This window comes from Lissotriton helveticus, chromosome 5_1 (genome assembly GCF_964261635.1).
Source record: "Lissotriton helveticus chromosome 5_1, aLisHel1.1, whole genome shotgun sequence".
NCBI classification, from domain to species: Eukaryota; Metazoa; Chordata; class Amphibia; order Caudata; family Salamandridae; genus Lissotriton; species Lissotriton helveticus.
Genome location: NC_136065.1, coordinates 1526610436 through 1526623833, shown reverse-complemented (window position 1 = coordinate 1526623833; position 13398 = coordinate 1526610436). Strand labels below are relative to the sequence as shown.

Genomic DNA, 13398 nt, shown 5'->3' with positions numbered 1-13398 from the left:
GGTAATACTTTCCTACCCACTTTAGGGCAGTCAGACTGCAGTGTAGAGAGGGCTGCTTCTAGGCCATTAATATAAATGGTGAATGAAAAAGGAGCTAATAGGCATTCTTGATAAATCTCCCTGGTGCAGTTAAACTGTTCTTAACACCCCTCTCCCCCCCCCCCAGAAGTATCTAACTGCTGCGGTGGTGTGGGCATAAAGATTCAATAATAAGGTTACTTTGGCAGGGTCTACACCTAAGGAGGTAAAGAGATACCACAGTTTCTTACAGTTCACCCGATCAAAGGCGAACGTAAGGTCCATAAAAGATAAAAACATGCTGTCAGGTTGTGCCACGGTGTATTTATTGACTAGTAAGTAAAGGTTGAGGTATTGCTCTGTGCTTGATTTACCTGGATGAAAGCAAAATTGCACCTCGGATATTATCTGGATCATATCTGCCCATGTTGATAATCTTGTCAATAAAAAAAACCCGGCTGAGGACCTTTACTACTGATTCAGTAAGGGATATGGAGCAGTTGCATTGTGGATTATCTTATCCCTCTGCTTAAAGTTCAGGATTGTGGAGGCCATTGACCAGGGAGGCAGCATCCCTTTGCTTGCTGCTGCGTTTAACACCAGGGTCAAAACTGGGGCCCAAACATCAATATTATCCCGGAAGATATCCAGGGGGATCCCACCGGGTCCTGGGGCCTTATTTTAAGATAGTGCCTCGATGCCCATATAAACTACCTCCAGGGAAAAAGTAAGTATAGTATCACCGTGGCTAAATTCCACCTCATTTGTGGTCTCTTTAGTATGACCAAAATTGTACACACACTCAAAGTGATCAACCCACTTTACAGGGGAAAATTTATGGCATAACACTGTCCTTAATGGCTCCAGAAAGCAAGGACTATTTATGACCTGCCAGAAAAGTGTGCTGTTCCTCAGCTCAACGGCTTTGGTCTGCTCGTCCCATTCCTGTTTCTGTAACAATTGCCTTTGTTTTTTCAATGCTTCTTATAAACAAGACAACAATTTGCCATCCAACTCTATCACAAGGAGACTTTTTCAAGGCTTTCTTCAGGTGGTGGAGAGACCTGGAACACTCGGTATCAAAACATTTAGGGTAACCGTCTGAGCAATTGAGGCAAAAGAGCTTAAAGGCTCTTCGCCTAGTGCAAGAGGGTCTAGGCGGGTAAATATCTCCTGCTGGCGAGCTTAAAAAACAGAGCAATTAAAGGCCTTGGCATCTATCTGCGACCACAGTAGGCGCCTACTCTGATACTTAGGGATAATAATCCTGGGGCCATACCAGAGCGCTTTATTAAGGGCCCCACCCTCTCAAGTGCCAGAAACAGAGAGTTTTGGGCACTGAATGAGCTGTCTAGGCTGTTGAAAGTGAAAGAGGGCCATCCAAAGCAAGCTGAGATAAAATTGATAATCTTGGCACACTTTCTCCCTTTAAATGTGGGGGGGATTTGAGGCTTAGATGGATTAATCATCTCTTGTCTAAGGTAAAGACCAAATTATAAGTGTGTTATAAACTATTAAGTTCTGTACCATCTGCAGCTCCTCTACTAAGGATTACTGGTGCTCGCGTTCCACAAGTTTAAAAAAACTGTAAGTTTTGTATTCACCAGGATACTAAATTGATGCTCAATGTCGGATTCGATTATGCAACAGCACTTTAACAACTGTGCAATAAGGTCTCCCTTTTAGGACTTGTGGTCCTCGTTTTTATCTTTATTATTTCCTTTATAATTGTACATTGAGTATATAGTTACATGTAATAGAATTGTTTTATCATATGTCCTGTTTTTAAATGATGCGTATAAATTGAATTGTTATAATACAACAAGGAACCCCCCTCTTATAAAAATTTGTGATGCTATATCTCTAATTTGGTAACATATTTATTGGTAGTCGGGGGCTCGAGTAAATATTGTTTTTAGCTGGGGGACTGAGTAAATACATCCACACCAATGTGGTGGAATGCAATCCTGTGGTGAATGGTGAATGATTATGTATAAATACTTCAGTCCTCAAAGGGAAAATATTTTTCCTCTCCTTTTGAGTGGTGTCCTGTTCCCTTTGATTGTGGGGCCACCTCTCTAGTGTAATCACTAACAAGAATAGTGACATTATTACTTGTGGTGGACTGTCATTCACCTCAACTAATAATCTGCTTTCTCACACAGTTTGCTACTTTTTGGCATCCACTATACCTATAGTAGATATAGAAAACAGCACCAGGTGCATGCTTCCAGACATCCTATTGGGAATGTCTAGTGTTATCTCCAATTGGGTTCTATTTGTTCCTTTGTGAAGTTCTACATAGAGTAAAATTCTGTGTAGGGTGAATACAGCCTCAGATGCAAAGGCACTTTTTTCTCCATGTAAATCTAGAAATGTAGAAGTGATCATTGGGAGCATTCCCAAACCTCCAAGGCAAACCACGCCTTGGCATACCCACTACCAGGTACTTGAGTAAGATTTACAGCTGATGATTTCTCCTCATTGAAGAGAAATCTACTGTAGTAAATTGTTCTACATGCAAGGAATTGATGTGTGTGTTACCAAATGGCATAACTGATTGTATTTCATCTCAAAATGTGCATGAGCAGCCAAAAATACCTTAGCAAATAGTCTTAAAGTTTCCAGAGTATTAGATATACTCTCTCGCCAATCGTTTAAATTACTTGAGAACGTATTTTCATAAGAACGGTTGAGTGCTGGTACTGTATTGTTTCTATTTCTGGAATTGTTCAAGAAAAACAATTTCCTTTTCAAGAGACCAATAAACTATGTCTGTTATTAAGAGATTTGTAGAATTAACTATCCATCTTGGTCAATGTGTCTGCTTTCTACCATGCATGTTTACTTAAAGAGTTATGTATAACGCTGGCTAGACCCGGAGTTATCAGAGCGCTTTACATGAGAATCAACAATGTAACATAAAAAGTTCAACAATTACACAATAAATCCCAGAAAAATAGGCAATACAATTAGGAGTGGAGAGAGAAGAGAGAAAAAAGTAGTGGAGGGGGCAGGGGAGGTGAGAAAGAGAGGATAAGGGAAGAGATAATTAGGAGAGACGAAAAGAAAGTCTGTCTAAAGACCGACTAAAGACCGACTGGGTAGGTGAGGACCCAGGAGGAATCCACGGACCATCTCACCTATAGCTAAACCAGGAATCTCCATCGGGCATCAGACAAAAAAGTTCTGTCTCAATACTTTGAGAGAGGGGAGAAAGAGAGACATAAATAGAGGGAGGATGCGGGAGGAGACGACAGGAGGGACGAAAGGAAGTGCAACAATGTGGTTTAACAGTGTAACAGAAAAACAATTACAACATTACATCAGACAATCAGCATTACGTTAGGAGAGGAGAGAAAGGAGAGAGAAAGGAAGTGGGGGTAAGTGAGGTGAGAACGTTAGGATAAGGAAAGAGACAACCGTAGAGACGAAAGTAAGTCTGTCTAAAGACTGACTGGTTAGGTGACGACCAAGGAGGGAATCCACAGTCCATCTCCCCTATAGCTAAGCCAGGTAGCTCCATCGGGCATCAGACAAAGTAGTTCAGTCCCAAGTGTCGAGGGAAGAGGATCACAGAAAAACAGGATGGGAGGGAGATACGTCAGAAAGATGAAGGAAAAGTCTGTCCAGAGACCAGCTGGGTAGGTGACGGTCGAGGGGGGAATCCCAAAACCCATCTCCTCTATAGCTATCATGTAGCTCCACCGGGCTTTGGCCTAATAGCTAGGTCTCAATGAGTAACATTAAATAACATGGAGGGCAAAATAAATGGAGCGTAGAGGGGAGGGAACAGGGAAGGTGAGAAAGGGAGGATATGGGAAGAGACAACAAGGAGAGACGAAATCAAATCTGTCTAAAGGCCGACTGGGTAGGTGACGACCAAGGAGGGAATCCATGGCCTATCTCCCCTATAGCTAAACTAGGTAGCTCCATCTGCCTTCAGACAAAAAAGTTCAGTCTCAATACATTGAGAGAGAGGAGAAGTAGAGATATAAATAGAGGGGGGGAGCGGGAAGAGACGACAGGAGAGACGAGAGGAAGTCTGGCTAAAGGCCGACTGGGTAGGTGACGTCCAAGGTGGGAATCCCTGACCTGTCTCCCCTATAGCTAAAGCAGGGAGCTCCATCGGGCATCAGACAAAATAGCTAGCTCTCAAATGACACGGGAAATTCACAGGTAAACAGGGTGGTGACTGGGGCAAGGACAGGTGGGGGCAAAGGTTAGTAACATAAAAGAGAAGAGGAGTAGAGCAGGGAGGGGAAGGGGGTAGGTAGTTCGGTAAAAAGTTCCCATGGATCTGCTGCGAGGCATTCATAAAGCAGGTCCTTTTCTTCACAGGCGCCATCTTGAGGTTAAAACGCCGGGTGAGAGTCACGCCAGAAGTCTTGTGTCGTCAATCACCAGGCAGGGCGGCATCGCGGACACGTTTTGGCTTTTCAAATGAGCAAGAGATGTAGAAGTCAACAAAGAACCTATTGTTAAAGAAGGTCTTACTGTGGGCAACGAAAGTCAGGAATGCACCTATCCAACATACCAGTAAAAGAGAGTTAAGTTGTAAATAATATGAAGTTGTAGCACCGCAAATTAAAAGTCAGGCGGGTCTTCAATGAACAACAATACTTTTTTTTATTTTTGATTGTGTTGGCTTGAAGAAGTACCTAATATGGCATAATCAGCTATTTAGTCATTGAGAGGCTTAATAGGTAGCTTCTTTCACCATTCATGAGGCTGAACACTGATTAAATGGAGGTTCTGTTCTTCAATCAGCCATCCCCTCCACTATCTGACTTATGGTGGCCATCAGAGCTCAATCCTCCCCCTCAACTTGTTTCCTCTGGTAGGAACTTGGGGTTCAAGTTTGACTCTGCCCTTTCATGCAAGACCCAGATAAGCCATGTCTCTTCGTCATGTTTTTGGAAAATGAAGTCTTTACGGAGATTTCTTCATCTCCTACCCATGGACTGTAGAAAAACGGTGGTCCAGGCACTGATCACATCTCAGCAGGAATACGAAGCAGTTTTTACCCGGGTCTGCCAGCCTACCCGATCAGGAAGCTACAAACTATACAGAATGCCAGCCACGGCCGGTGGTAGGTGTAACTGCAGGGCGGTGACGTAGGGAGGGGGAGGGGCAAGGTGGGGAGTTGTAATGTATGGATTACGGACTTTAACAGGTAAGTAAAGATATAAATTAATAAAACGCATTTCGTTGCACACACTGCATCACCAAATGCGATGCAGTGCGCGCAACGAAATTCGTTTTACCAATTTATATGTTTACTTACCTGTTAAAGTCCGTAATCCATACATTACAACCCCCCACCCTGCCCCTCCCCCTCCCTACGTCCCCGCCCTGCTGTTACACCTACCATGGGCCTTGGCTGCAGAATGCAGCTGCCAGGCTCATCAGAAATGTCCCGCTACGACGCCACATATCCCCCTACCTGCGTAGCCTGCCCTGGCTGCCAGTGAAAAGGAGGATAGAATTTATGGCTCTGAGTCTCGCATATAGAGCAGTCAGAGATACTGGCCCTCAATACTTGAGGAAGAGAATCCGTAAATAACATCAGATGAGGGTCCTGAGGTCCAATGTATAGTAAACAACAAAGGAGTGACTGTGATACAAAGAAATAAATGTGATAGTTAAAAGATATAAACTCCGCTGTGCGCCGCATGCGTGATCAATGCTCACACGTGTGCAGTGCACCCAGCGGGATGGTCTTTGAGGCCCTGATTAAGCCCAGATGGTTATCCTCAAATCGAGGAGGGTCTAGGGGCTTGCTGGTTACCCAGTCATGGGTAAAGGGAAAGGACCCTACTTCTTTGAAGGACCCTCACTCACCACTAGTTGGTGACATGCTTCATCATCGGGTCCCCGCTGGGGTGACCGAATGTCTCCCCAGCGTGCTACGACGCCTGGTTACAGCGGAGCAGGATGTGGTGAGTGCAACAGTGCCCAAATTAAGGAGTGACTATTTGTGATTGTGCAAATGTGTCAAAAAATTAAAAAATGCAAGGGTTGAGCCTTTAGAAAATTTTAATAATGGCCAGCCCGCATTGATTAAAAACAGAGTGAGCGGACTCCCCAGGTTCTTAGTTAAGGAACCGGAATCCTAGATCAGAGGCATAAATTTGGTCGACATGTTTCAGCTGTTTTTTGGCGAATCGCTCAGCTTTCTTCAGGACCTATACAAAAAAGTCCTCCGGTGGTATGCGCGCGCTAAGGCGCACCCTCCTGAGAGGCTCTAAATGTGAAAAATATATACAGTGAGAACACCACACTACACATTTGGTAGGGATGTATTAAAAGACTTCAAAAGGGACATGGTTATGCCCCTGCGGAAAAGACAGCGTGGGATGTCTTCACGCGGCGTATCTTTTAACGCACGCGGCTCCCCTCCGTGTACCTACACGAACAGCGGCTGTCTCCCGGAAGATGGCTCTGAGTCTCGCATATAGAGCAGTCAGAGATACTGGCCCTCAATACTTGAGGAAGAGAATCCGTAAATACCATCAGATGAGGGTCCTGAGGTCCAATCATCAAGAACTCCTAGTCACTCCCGCTTTGCAAAAGCTAGGTTAAATGGCCGGTCATTTACCGTGAGAACTGCTTATCTATTTGGAATTCCATGCCCGAACAAATTAGTAAGGCCAACTCAGAATCTGTATTCCGAAAGTCTCTAAAAATCTGGCTTTTTGGCACTCCTTAGCACCTTTAGCATGCAGCAATCTTCCTATACCTCCTTGTATCCGCGGTTAGCACTGGGACATCTCTATTGGAAGTAGCCGTGCACTATACAAGTCTGAAATAAATTAATTAATAAATAAAATAAATAAATTCATTGGAGCTCAGTAACTGCCCAAACATCCTAAACATACATTTTATGACCTCCCTTCATCTATGAAATGTCAGCTGCCCAGTTGTTAATATGGGTGATGGAGGATATATCACTGCTACCCTTCCAAAAATCTGCACAAATAACCAAATGGTTTGTCTCACACAGTTTCGATACCGCTGAGATTGCTCCTCCCTAACTTTTTTGGCACCACCTCCACATAATTTGGGTGTCATGGCATACTTGCTACTGTCCTTTTTGATGCCTTTCGTGAGGCAAAATAATTTCTTAGGCTCATTCAATTTAAAATTATCATTTAATATCCAAAACTGGTTTACCATTGTCAATTGCTTGAAAAAAGGGAGTCCTGATAAAACCACTTTTTGGGTCATAAAAAACTTTGACAATGTGACGTTAACTAATCTGTCTTGGACATACATTGGTTTGACATCCTCATTGAATAACACTCACAGTGTACAGACATGTTAGATGGTGTTTGCTTGTTATGAAATTACAATGAAACATATTTTTGTCAGTCACCTTCTTGCAGGACAAAGTGAAATAGTCATACTAATGTACAATTATAAAAATACAAATTGTCATTATGAACACTCAAATACCTAATGGGGTGGTTACATTCGCATCGCTTCAGCACACATATGACTTAGCACACACAGAGCACTTTCGATATATGCAGGTCAGGCGCTCCCTCCAGGCAAACATCCCACCCGGGACACCACTCCCGGAATCCTCCCCCCTTGAGGACAGACTACTGGACGGCCACCTTCCGAAAAAGGCTATCTCCCTCACATATAAAAAACTTGTACACCACACCCCAAGCTCTTAGGAGAAAGTGGGAGGCCGACGGTCTTGAGATCGACGACGAAGAGTGGAGAGAAGCACTCTCCTCTCCCAAAGAAGTAGCAATATCAGCAAAATTGAGATTGATACAATTGAAAGTATTACACCAAGCCTATCTCTGTGGCACCTGATTGGTGTTGATGAGCAGGAGTGAGGACGGGCTCTGTAGAAGACGGTGTGGGGAGGTGGGGACATTCCTTCATATACTGTGGGAATGCCCTCTAATACAAATGTACTGGAAGAAGGTGCACAACTGTATGCGTGTTGTCTGGGAGGTTGAATTGCGGCCCGAAGTTAAGAGGTGCCTTTTAAACATCTGGGAACCCACAGATCTGTCAGCGAAATGCCGACTGTGGGTGACAATAGGACTAGCAATTGCAAAGTGGAATATTGCACGTCTATGGGGAGCGGTAACACCTCGAACGCTCAGTGCATGGAAGAAGGACATGGACTGGTGCATGCTACAGGAAAAAACAGTCTATGTGGCCCGGGTATGCTCCCGGAAGTGGGTGGCAGTTTGGTCAAATTGGAATGAAAACCGTGGCAATTTGTGTGAACCTCCCCTTATCCCCTCCCTTGATGAACCATTAACGCTTTAACGCTTTAACTGACTAATGTATTGATAACATCTTGTATGCTATGACACCAGCGAAAATATATTTGCCTACCATTCTGTAAAAGCAACGCGGTAACAAATGCAATCACTGTGTGTACCGACTACCAAGTTTACTTTTGCAATAAAAAGATTTATAAAAAAAAAAGAATAAAATGCATGAACAGGCAGCTACAACTTTCTGCAAGTCAAAGATATTCAAAATTAGAGGGAGCAGTATTAATGTCAAGTCTGGTGCTTTCAAGCCTGCATGAGTACAAGTTTACTTTACTCTAAGTATTAGTATTTAATATTCAAAGCTAAGGCAGGTTTAATATTGACAACGAAATATCAAAGAGTATCAAATTCCAGTGTTCCAATGAACATCAGAAATTACATTCAGAGTCCACTCAGTTAAATGCATTGAGAAATATTCAGCACATTTTTACAAGAGTCTATGTGATGCAATTATGATAATATACATGTGACTCAAAGGCAGACATTCCTGTTCTTTCAAGTGGAAGGGTTTTCTTGTAGCAATAAAAAGGGAAAATTGTATTTCATCATAATTAAGAATGACACTTTGGCTTGGCACATGTTTGGTTTTGCTACAGTTGTGCACAGGTTTCACTGACTCCTACAACTGGCTGCATGCATGGGGAATTTCGTCTACCTTTTCTGATTTCCTCTAAAGCCATGCCCAAAGTGTAAGAGACAGATACGCATTAGCTACATTTACATCAGTTATGCCTAAGATAGATTTTGCATACATTACAAACTGAATGAAAAAGGTGAGAATTCCCACCACTGTTAGAACTTGGGTTTCTGTTTGGCAGAGATATGCACCCTGTCCAAGATGGAACAACATCCCTAGTCAGGTAAAGTCCGATACACACTAAAAGATTGCCTGCTTGTAGCTTGGCACAGAGCAGTCCGTATTTGCGCAACACAACAGTCAGCGACACAATGAAAACATCACATAAAAACGCCACACTGGTTTAGAAAAATAGACAATTATTTTATTAATAAATCAATTCCCAAAACGACAAAAATCCAATAAGTATATATGCTTCAGTTAATGCAATATTTATGCAACATTTGTACAACACAAGAGTATCTGATCAGATTTACAAATCATGCAAATTCGGCAGCAGGGCGGCTTATTGAAGGAAGAGACACTTTGCAATGCAGGACCAATAGCTATGGACACACTTTCAAATGGACTGCTTAAGATAATCGCCAACTTCATCTTTTCTTCAGCAAAAAGCTGAAAACCGGTGTTTTATTACAACATCACAATGAACCTTCCGTCAATCAGGAGAATGTCATGAGGCAATTTTGTTCGCAGTCCAGTCCTGTATAAATTCTCACTCCACCTGTGCTAATGATAAATAAAGTATTTCTGCATCAGGGGGAAAAAAAGAATGAACTGTGAAATCATTAAAAGAGCAAATTTCAGTCTCCTTCAAGAACATGCAACAGTCTATGCATTCATATTCTAAGAAACAGACTTGGATCAACCATCGATTTCAAAACACAACCTATGTGGGATCACAATCACCTTTCTTTGTGGAAATAGTACAAATGACATGCAAACATATTTATCAAAATACATATAAAAGGATTACCCATTTATCATTTGAAAAGAAGATTTTAATTGGATTTACACTGAATGTAAATGAACAGATAAAACTGGATTATATACAGGTCAAGTGTGGTTACCTTCTTGTTCTCTGGTGCAGTTATCGAGTAATTTATCAAACACTGTACTAAGATTCCATCTCTCATACTTGAAAGAAAAATATTTTCAGCTACTTCACCTAACAGCAGTGCATCAATGAAATTAGAGTTTTGAAAGACATTCTGAAATGACTTGGGCTAGAGACATATTTTGGATGAGTTGTCCATGTTACCAATATTAAAGTATTTATTTATTTTCCCTAGGAAGGCTTCTATGCTTTTCCTTCCTTAAGCGCTAAATGAAGTCTGCAGAAGTCAAGAGCCTACCAAGAAAACAAAAAATCAAGTAAATGCAATTTTAAATTTGCCTTGCATGTAAAAGGTTTACAAAAGAGGCATACTGGACTCAAAAAAATAATACTGGGTAATTCTAAAACTCAGCTTATGATTCAAAATATTCTCACAAGCAAGATGACTATCATATCCTACATTGATAGAGGCTAGGTCGCAAAAAAAAGAGGAACCATTCATTGAGGAGTCCTGAATTTGCATCAGCAATAAGGAAAAAAACATATCAAATGCAAATTGAAAGATGCTCCCCAAAGAACATTTTGAAGATATATTGAGATGTAAAGGCTGGGTAGAGCGTTGCTCACTACTTTGAAGGTTTTTTCCTCCGTTAAAATGTTTACTTTGCTTCATATCAGAAAGTATTCTTCAGGGTTTAAATTTAACAGCGCTAAAAGGAACTGTCCTCAAAATATTATGTGACAGAGTTCTATGTGAAACAGCATTGTTTTTTGTGAAAAGTGCTAAAAGTGGGTCATTTTTCACCTAGCTGAAAACCTTGATCCAAGGTATGCCTTCCACCTGCTGCTTCTTGATCTTCCGGAGTCCGACACATACCAACTGGTGGAACACCAAATCCAGATACTCCACCTCTTCTACTAGGAAGCCATTGATACAGAAATTGCAGAGTAGACAGGAAACGCCTTCCTGCTAAATCCATTGGATATTTTAACATTAAAAAGAAGTAGAGATGGCCAACTAGGTTTCCTATTAGTTCATTGATTATGTATCCACCAATGACATAGTTAATTCCAAGAATGACCAGGGGTAGATAACAGCCTTAAATCTTGTTCCAAACCAAAATGATACAATCTTATCCTGATTTAACTGAGACCAGACATATAGCGCGGACATGATTGGAGGAATCATTAGCAACTGCATGTCCATTATTAAACCAGTGATCACAATGCAACTCCAGTTGAATAGGAGCATACACATATAATCAGCCAGTCTCCCATCAAAAGCACCTGATTCAAGCAGTGTTGAATACTTATATAAGAAATATAAATTCACCATGTACAAAAATCCTGTTGCAGGACCAACTCGGAAATAAAACGTTGCAGTGATAGGTCTCCATATTTGGAAGCGATGTGGGAAAGCGTTGGGACACAGCACCGGCCAGGCCAGGCTGATCAGACCCAGTTTTCCAATGAGTGGCACTGCAATCGAAGCGGCGAACCAGTAGCGCGTCAGCAGGAGGATGCCGCAGAACCAATACCCGATGTCAGACATGACGGCTAACCGGGCAGGCACCGCCACAGCTCCTCAGTGAGGAAGTAGCGGCTACTCCTCAAGGACCTCTACCCAATACTGTCCCAAGCTGGTATATATCAAGATTTGAATTATTAATAGAGTCCCATGCTCTCCACACCATTGGAGTCAAGCTATCCTGGCTGAAGACGGCTTATAGCCAGAAACCGGTCCTAGGATGCTTGATTCCGGTCCAGGAAAGACATGGCTTGGCAGTTCGGGCTGGACTGTTCCCATGAGGCACAGGGTCAAGGCTGATTTGCATATGGCCATGTCTGAACTGGGGTGGTGTGGAGTGCAAAAAAACAATGGATTTAGGCCCAGATCTCTGTACTGGGGTGAATGTATGACATTGTTCTGCATTCTGTCCATCAACTGTTGTTTTTGCATTTGTCACCCCGAGTGGGATGGGTATGCTCAGACGTGAGTCCCATGCTCTCCACACCACTGGAGTCTAGCTATCTTGGCTGAAGATGGCTGATAGCCTGAAACCGGTCCTAGGATGCTGGATTCCGTTCCAGGAAAGACATGGCTTGGCAGTTCGGGCTGGATTGTTCCCGTGAGGCACATGGTCAAAGCTGATTTGCACATGGCCATGTCTGAACTGGGGTGGTGTGGAGTGCAAAAAAACGATGGATTTAGGCCCAGATCTCTGCACTGGGGTGAATGTATGACATTGTTCTGCATTCTGTCCATCAACAGTTGTTTTTGTATTTGTCACCCCAAGTGGGATGGGTATGCTCAGACGTGAGTCCCATGCTCTCCACACCACGGGAGTCAAGCTATCCTGGCTGAAGACGGCTGATAGCCAGAAACCAGTCCTAGGATGCTTGATTCCGGTCCAGGAAAGACATGGCTTGGCAGTTCGGGCTGGACTGTTCCCATGAGGCACAGGGTCAAGGCTGATTTGCATATGGCCATGTCTGAACTGGGGTGGTTTGGAGTGCAAAAAAACAATGGATTTAGGCCCAGATCTCTCTACTGGGGTGAATGTATGACATTGTTCTGCATTCTGTCCATCAACTGTTGTTTTTGCATTTGTCACCCCGAGTGGGATGGGTATGCTCAGACGTGAGTCCCATGCTCTCCACACCACTGGAGTCAAGCTATCCTGGCTGAAGACGGCTGATAGCCGGAAACCAGTCCTAGAATGCTTGATTCCGGTCCAGGAAAGACATGGCTTGGCAGTTCGGGCTGGACTGTTCCCATGAGGCACAGGGTCAAGGCTGATTTGCATATGGACATGTCTGGACTGGGGTGGTGTGGAGTGCAAAAAATCGATGGATTTAGGCCCAGATCTCTGTACTGGGGTGAATGTATGACATTGTTCTGCATTCAGCACATCAACTGTTGTTTTTGCATTAATAGAGTTCTAGCGCTTAGAAGCAATGAGTGCCAATGGGGGTTATCTGGTTGCACTGGACCGGGGCTAAGTCAACAGATCAGGCCGATAGCAATGAAGTGCAGGATGGGGGCAGGAGACAAGTAGACCTAGTGAACAGAGTATTTTGATCCCAATGTCGACACCGCAGTCGAGCTGATGCATTGACTTTCTCCTAGATGTTGTGGCGATGTGTCAGTTCTGTAGACCAAGCGCTGAGATGAGCTGGTTCTGAATTGGGATGCGCTGGGTTTCTCTGAACAGTCGAGGGGATGCATCAATCTCTCCACACTGCTGCAGTTCTGATGCATTGGGCTCTCAAGGCTATGCATAGGTTCTGAGAGTGATGAGCCGATTATTCTCCTGCAACAGAGTCGATGTGCCGGTTTTGCTACATTCAAGCTGGGGAATGGGTCAATTTCTCTGGTG

At 43.2% G+C, this 13398-nt stretch overlaps 1 pseudogene; it reads right to left on the bottom strand.

Moving 5' to 3' along the window:
- Positions 1-10812: 10812 nt before the first annotated feature.
- On the bottom strand, positions 10813-11570 carry LOC144753684 (derlin-1 pseudogene; annotated as a pseudogene).
- Between the last annotated feature and the right edge of the window lie 1828 nt (positions 11571-13398).